Source organism: Pinus tabuliformis, chromosome 8 (genome assembly GCF_031772625.1).
Source record: "Pinus tabuliformis cultivar Carrire ecotype Pingquan chromosome 8, CPIR1, whole genome shotgun sequence".
Classification (NCBI taxonomy): Eukaryota; Viridiplantae; Streptophyta; class Pinopsida; order Pinales; family Pinaceae; genus Pinus; species Pinus tabuliformis.
In genome coordinates, this window is record NC_142294.1 from 1109305591 (window position 1) to 1109313994 (window position 8404).

General features: G+C 39.2%; 1 pseudogene; it reads right to left on the reverse strand.

The window, feature by feature from the left end:
* Window positions 1-6616: 6616 nt before the first annotated feature.
* LOC149239232 (DEAD-box ATP-dependent RNA helicase 36 pseudogene) lies at window positions 6617-8171 on the reverse strand (annotated as a pseudogene).
* Window positions 8172-8404: the final 233 nt, after the last annotated feature.

Consider the following 8404-nt stretch of genomic DNA (forward strand, 5'->3'; position numbering starts at 1 on the left):
CTAGAAAAGGGGCAGAGTGACGACAAACAAAATGACTATGTTTCAATGACAAAACTCCATAAAATCCAAAACCCTCTATTTTTGGGGTTGCTGTAGGGTTTCTTCCTCACACCATGCTCCTAGAGTGAGGAGGTGAGGCTGGGAAACCTGTGAGAAACCTCAGAGATATTTTTCTTTGCCAACCTAATGATTTAATGAAAGCATAGATGAAACAATTGAAATACAACTGCTCCATTATACCCTGCTGTAATGGACTACAACTATTCAAGAAAATGAACAGGAAATAAGAAAATTCTTGAGTTAATGAGCAGGAAACCAGAAAGCTACACTGAACCACTATACTGAACATGCACCTACTTAACTTAATGATCAATCAAACATGCATCTATGTTACTGCTGTAATGGAGATGAACTGCTGAAACAAATGAACATAAAGCATGAACCTAAGCTCCTTAACAATACAAGAAAGAGTAGCTTTGGTTGCTAGGTTGGGCCCTAACCCAAGAGCTTCAACCCTTTGAGTTAACTCAGTGCTGGCTCAAATCAAAACTCACCTTCATTAACAAAGAATTTTATTACATCAAACTTTTACAAGTCTGCAATTGACTATTGGTCATTGACTGACTATCTGATCAACTCCCTGGCTAACTAGCTAAAAAAACTAAGATCCTAAGCCTCCTTATTTATACAACTGAAGTCTCAACGAATTCCCTCAAAATCAGGGAGGTACAGGTCCAAACTTAATGGTAACTTGTCCTTTCACTCTCACAAGCTCAGCTGCCTTCAGGTAGGAAGGCTGCTTGTACTTCCACTTGCTTGGTTGTTTTGTTGTACTCCTGATTTGGTTCTGTGTACTTTCAGTTGGTGGAGGTATATTCAAATGGATGGGTAGAAAATGAGGAGGATTTATCTCCTATAACTCCTCTTTCTTGTCCCATCCGAGTTTTTACCAAGGTATTTTACCATAGTTCCTTAGTTTTACCCTTTTATCCCTACATTTCCTTTGCCTTTATCCTTTATTCCTGCATTACATGCACATTAGACCACGAAGTAAAATATTCAACTCTAACTCAACCCATAAGCAAAATATAATCAAAAGTATGCAATAAGTTGTAAGAATAGTTGGTTTGACTAAGTTAGGAGGTGGATTAAGGCTAATTAAGGCCCATATAATTACTCAATGATGAGACTCATCAAGGACAGATGAAAGGAAAGGAAGCAGTAACATAGGTAGAGGAGGAGGAAGACGCTCTAAAGAAATCAAAGGGAGAATCCCAAAAGCTGTAAGAACCTAGTCCACAACCCAATCTGAGCTCTTATTACAGATTCATTGAGGGAGGCAGAGTAATACCACATAATTTTTCTATCCCTCTCTTCTTTGAGCTTGATAACGAGAGAGGAATGTCCATCATTGGATGCAAATTGCTAAATCAAAGAATTTAGAGGATGTGGTCCATATGAAAGAGAGGCTATTGGAGATGGGCAAAGAGTTGAGTAGGATAAGAGAGAGGGAATGAATTATGAAATCTCAACTAGAGGCTGAAAGCACATTGCTGAGGAGGTAGGTAAAGGAAAAAGAGAGCAAATTGGCCACTATGGAAAGCCTCTCTATGGATGCACTCTAGTGTGGGATGCCACCAAATTCATATGCCTTGTACCTCATAGATCAATGGCTCCAATTTCAGATAAATACACTAGCACAATGGGGGACTATACCTTTCCAAGACTATAGGCAATTCATTGAACTATGTGACCAAAGCATCCTAGAGGATAAGGCCAAAATATATGACTTCTACTTACATAGCTTGGCCCTAATAGACTTGAATGTGTGGGACCCTAATGCAAAGCTGGGGTACTTATAACTAATGAGCCTTGAATCATAGATAAGTCATGAAGAGGCCAGGGCTAAGGAAGTGAAGAGGGTGTTAGAAAGAGAATAAAAAGAGCCCCTTTACATCAGAGCAAAACATATCAATTCCATGGCTATCATTAGCACCCACAACATCATCGCCAATGATCCCCAACTTGCACCAAGATACCTAGCTACACAAGAGCAGGCAGTCACTCATTTTGAGGACACCTTGAGATTGCTAGGGGATGAAAGCCAACAAGCATGGAAAGGATATAGGGAGTATCATTCGCCTAAAATAATGAGAGATGCACTAGAAAGGACCCCGCTGTATAAGAAGGCACTACAGAGACACAAAATCAACTGAATTGGTTTGAAACTCAGTCCACCTTTGCTATTAGGTATGTTAGAAGGAATAAAGGAGGAAGAGGAAAGAAACCAATGGGAGGAAATAGAGAAGCATGCAAGATTTTATCCACAATAGGAGACTACATCAATAGAAGCGTGGGATGTCAGAGAGGCCACAAGAGCAATGAAAGACATGGACATAGATTAATTTGCTCATAGGATGAGCAACACTTTCAGAAGGGGGGTGATGATGAGGCTCATCAATAGGTAAATTATATGGACCTTAATGTCACTCTCAAACTTATTAAAATCAACTTTTCTCAAATTTCTCTACATATTTTATTATATTTTCCTTAGTGAGAAGGGTAAAGGTGAGATGTTATGTCATGTGGCCTCATGCACATTAATTGTAGGATTTGGAGCAGTTTTTGGCTAATTTATGTGCAGGAACTTGAAGTAGACAAGCAAGAGGGATTTTAGGAGATTGGATCACCTTAACTCCTCATTCACTCGAAGATTCCTCCACTAGATCTTATCAGCTCGGAGTTACATGCAGTTAAGCCCATCACAAGAAACCCTATTGAGAAGTTAATAATATCCATGGTAAAATGTTAGGTCCCTATAATACTAGTGATTACCACATTACTATTGTAGTTGTATCCCTTATTAATATTTTTGTGCCCCTATTGTCACCATATTGTTATTACTATGCCCCACAAAATCCCTCTATTTTTATTTTTGTGCCTTTATATTATTATTGTTAGGTCAGCTGGGTTATATTGTGACTCCTTAGACTCCTATATATAGAGAGGAGGCTTTGTCATTTGAATCATCAAAGAATCATTCATTTGTGTATTGTAAAGGAGGTTTCCCCCTCGAAGAGGCTGAATTCTAAGGTGTTGATCTATCTTTTCTATCTTTTTGTGAGCTGGTTTCATAACATTTGGTATCAGAGCTTTGGATTCTAGGGTTTCGCTGCTCCAAATAGGTCATTGTGGAATTTTCGCTATAAATTATTTTCTGCGATGTTTCAGAAGAAAAAAAAAAAAAAAAACCGCATTTGAGATGAAGTCGCACTGAACCTCGGGTCTGAATTTTAGAGCTTTTCGCACTATATTTGCAGAGATATGATTTGAGCAAGTTGGTCTTTTTTCAGACTCGTGAATTACATTCCAAATAGGTGACTTGGGGAAAATCATCATAACCTTCTCTCTGAGCATCAGATTGAAATTTCGTAAGAAGGTACAGAAAGAGGATAGACTGTAGTTTCTTGCATATATTTTTCAGATCCAAAGGTCGAAACAGGGACACGTGGCACATCGTAAAAGTTCGATCTACTGAACTAGTCTATAATAAGGTCACTGTGGGAGATTTGACATAACTCTTCCTTGGAGAATCCAATTTGGATTAGACTGGTGGCATTGGAAAGAGGACATAGAGGACTACCACAGGTCACAATTTCAAAACTAGATGATCCGAAATTACAGAGATACATCAGAGGCAATATTGAGCTCCTACAAAGTGAAAAAAGGTGTGTAGATTTTTTTAAATTTTTGCTTAATCCTGGTTTGAAAAATTATTTTGAAGGAATTCAAAGGGCATAGTAGAGAATTATTATTGGTAACTGATTCCCTGAGGAATGAAAATTCAAACACCTATTAAGCAACCTGAAAGCTCTAGCATGGCTCATGAAGAAGAAGAAGAAATGCTACATGATATATCAAAATTACAAGACCAAGTGCAACAAATGTCACTCTCACAAAAGCTAACAGAAGCTAAGATAAATGGCATGGAATCTAAGATAAAGGGCATGGAAGCTAAGATGAATCGCGTGGAAGCTAAGATGGATGATTTGAAGATATATTTGAAGACAGAAATGAAGACAGGCATGGCAGATTTGAAGACAGATTTGACAAATTTTCTACAAGAAATACTTACTAATGGTGAAAGGGTAGTAAAGGAAACTCATGATGCGAACAAAAGAAATGTTAATCATGATTTCATACACTCTAATGTTGGATCTAAGACCCACCATATTGCAAAAATCGATATGAGGAAGTTTGATGGCAAGGATCCTGCAACATGGATATTACAGATGGAGCAATTTTTCGATCTCAATAATGTGAAAAACACACAAAAGTGTGTATTGAAACTTTATATTTGGAACCAAATCAGTTTATATGGTATCTGTTATCTCAAAATCAGACCTTGGAAGGCTGCAAACCAGGAAGACTTCAAGTAACTGTTTCAAACCAATCTTTTGACTAAGGTTTAGCCTCCTTAGCCTGAGAGGGCTCTCTCAAAAGGTTATGTATTTTGATTAAAAATTAAGAGGGCTAACTCTTGTGAAATAACAGTGATAAATATGAAGTTTGGACAAACATTACATAAGTTTCCATTGGGCCTATGGAGTCAATAAAACCTCAGCAAATAATGATACAGCTTTTACATAGAAGTCAGGGCATGTGGCATTTAAATGTTCAAAACACAACTCTTATAAAACCATAGTTCATGAATGTGTACAGGAAGTCAGAGCAGCATAAGTGAATTCTGAGTGATTACACATCTATGCAACTGTAAAATAAATCAAGGATAAAGTAAAACCACATATCTTGAACATAGAAACACTTTATGAATCCTGAGAAGAAAAGCAGTTCTATTATATTACTGAACTCTGTCTTTCTACATAAGCCAAAACAGTCCTCTGTTTTATAAAATCTCCAACCCTCATTACATAGATGTTCCAGCTATATATAGAATCCTTGTTCTAACTACTTCGAGCTTCCTCCTCCAGCATGAGGGGAACTCGATAACTGCCTCTAATGACACCTATTAGCTATTGAACTAACTAATAAATACAATATGGAACTGACTATAGTGTTTAAGAGTTCTAAATTGACTATGACTCTGACTCCACTTTGCATGCATAATGACTTCTTCCTGTTCTTTGACACCTGGTCCCCTTTTTGATGTGGCTGAACTGGATGTTTAATACTCCATCTCGACTTTGAACGCCAAATCCTCTAACTGCTCAGTAGTGTTAAGAGACATCCCTTGCTTCTCGGTTTCAATTTTCCTCAAATTTCTCAAATGTACAGCAGCATGTCTTTAGCTTTTAATAACCCAAAATATGGAGCACTGCCACGTTCCTGATGTGTTGGAGGCTGCATCGATGGATATGGGTGCAAGCAAAAGTTCTTTGTATGCAACTCATTTAATACCCTTTGAACGGTGATAAAGTGACTTTATAACAGAAATTTAGCTTGGAATATTCCACCCTTTTTAAGGTACACCTGTCTTGATCTGAACGGCTATTGTAGTTCCATCTGATATCTTGTATATCCTTTAGGTGTCTCCCTTTCAAAATTCCCGCTCATAATACCAAACTGCCTGTCTGCGTTAAAATCATCACCTACAGCAGTTTCGTAGCGCGCTACGAAACTGCTGAGTTTTTAAAACAGCTTGCTTCAAGCTTTTAGCATTCAACATCAGTTACACAACATGACTTTATATTGAGATATGTCAAAGCAACAAGACTTTGGGAAATTTGTAATTAGTGGCAGAACATGGGGTGATGTGAATATTGGCTTCTTGGCATCATAAAAAACAGAACTTTGGAACCTGAGCTCCAAGAGCCAAATTTGCGCCAAAAATGATTTGATTGTTCTTCATATGACACTATTAACACCATTCACTGTTCCAAATATAACTATATGAATCTGGTTAATACCTCTTCTCCTCCTGCATCAGAACTTCTATTACCAACCCAGTTAAACTCAAAATCCCTTTCACTATTGCCCTTCACTTCAGTGTTCATCCCTAAACAGGGATCAACTTCAGGGTCAGCACTTGAAGGTGTATTTGAACCACTTGATAACCTTTCTTTTATAACCTTTCTACTGTTTGTAGTTTCTCCATTGAGCAAGTTGATACAAAGTGCATTATCATCTTGTTCTTCCACTTGACAATTTGATTTTCTCTATCTGCATTTCTACATCACAGGACTCTTCATTACAGCTAGTTATGTTGTGATCTGAACGTGATGGTAAAACTTCTGGCAAACCATCAGCATGTTCAGACTTGGGACACGACAAACCTGTTATGCCAGGAAATGGTGGAAAAATATATCACTTCAAATTCAGAAACCTCAACGCGAGGAGAAACGTATAGGAGTTACTGATGAAGCACCTCGTCATTGTTTTACACGCTAGATAGGCTCTCTACAGAATATGCATATATATTCCATTACTTAATGACTAGGATTAGGCAGAATTACCAACATCTAAAAAAAACAGGAAGAACTTAAATTGGCACAACGCCCCATACAACATTATAACTAAGGACTAACTGGGAATTAGATGCCCTGGTCAATAAGATAGTCACCAAGCCTCTCCACAATCATATTACATTCGCCTGGAGTCACCGGTTCATCATAAAGGCCAAAGATAAGTGCACATGTTGTCTTCTTAATGGTGACACCTGCAGATCCTTTCTTCCCCCTGATGACAGCTCCAGGTTCACCTTGGATGACCATATACGTTTAGCTGTGAAGTTTGAACATCTGCCTTCATCTTCCCTTCCAGCTCTCGCTGTACGACCTACATGGTGAACATAATCTCGAGGATACCTTGGTATATCATAATTGATGACAAGATCAACATTTGGTATGTCAAGACCACGACTTGCTACCTCAGTTGCTAACAAAACTGGAACCTGCCCAGATTTGAAACGCTGAAGGGCAGCAAGCCTTGCAGATTGTGATTTGAGAGAATGTAATGCCACTGCCTCCAAACCAAGTTCATCCAACAATAAACTAAGCAGATGGAAAGTCCTGCAGGTGGAAACAAAAACAATGGCAGATCTGATCTCATTATCTTCCATGGTTGAAACAATGTGCATGAGATATATATCCTTCACATTTTCAGGAACAAAAATGTATTGCTGGTTCAATGACTCAACTGTCTTAAAATATGCTTTGTCTCCAGATAAATCATGCAAGTCTCTTAGATCACCAGTCATTGTCGCTGAAAAGAGAAGAGTTTGACGTTCAGTGGACAAACACTGAAATACTACCTTTAGTTCTTCTTCAAAACCCACATCCAGTAAACGATCTGCTTCATCCAAAACAAGAAACTTTTCCCTGGAAAACACTTTGGGGACATCAGGATAGTCTTAGAGGAGAGCCCAGGTGTGGCGATCACAACATGAGGTCGCTGCATCAAGGCTTGGGCCTGTCTGATCATATCTATCCCACCGATAACGATCGTGCACCGCAGACGCAGAGGTGATCAAATGGCTTTGAATTGTTCGGCCAGCTGAAAAGCCAACTCCCTGGTAGGAGTGATGACCAGGGCAAGAACGCCATATGGATTCTCCACTAATTTATGTAGTATGGGCAGTGCAAAGGCGGTCGTCTTACCACTGCCAGTCTGGGCCAAACCCCATCACGTCTTTTCCTTTCATTCTTGTCGAACCCGAATCTTGCACCAAAGTAGAACGAAACAGCCAGCAGCCACGCATCACTATGAACAGCAACCAAAGATAACCAATCTTTTTCTTGCATTCCGTCCCGCGCAAAGTTAATTCCCAGAGTTGGCTCCGGAAATTCTGGTGATACCTCTTCAGCTGGAAGATTAACTTCCCACGACTCATTTGGCAACCCATAAAGGCACAAGTTCTTTTTCTCCGGATCACATTGTTGGTAAAACTCTACCCATCATTGGTGAGGGCCTTAATTATTCCGGCTCTTCGGCCCTTGAAATCCTTGAAGACTACTTCCACTGTGCGCGGATTGTAAGGCCCCGACCCTCCTTTCATTGATTTGATATACCCTCCTTCCATGGATATGAGGTCTCTGTATATATTTTATTTGCCTATACTGGCTGTGAAATGCAGAAAAAGAAATAGAGCTGGTTATGAGTCCTCCGGCTCCTGGGCTTGTAATCTATTTGTTCAGATTGGTTGACGATACATAGCTAGAGCGAACAAAAGCAATGGACAATTCCCAAAAACAAATCCAATGTGTTGAACAGAAATTTCTGAATCATTCTGGCCAAGATCAGTAGTTGGCACAGGCTGCTGTTAATATAGGCTAGAAGTTGCAGTAATTGAACCCACTGGACTATTCGTGTCAAGACTGTATCCTGAGGCACGCAAGCGAACCCTTTGTCTCTTTCTCAGCAACAACTGCAACACGTGCCAGTACCA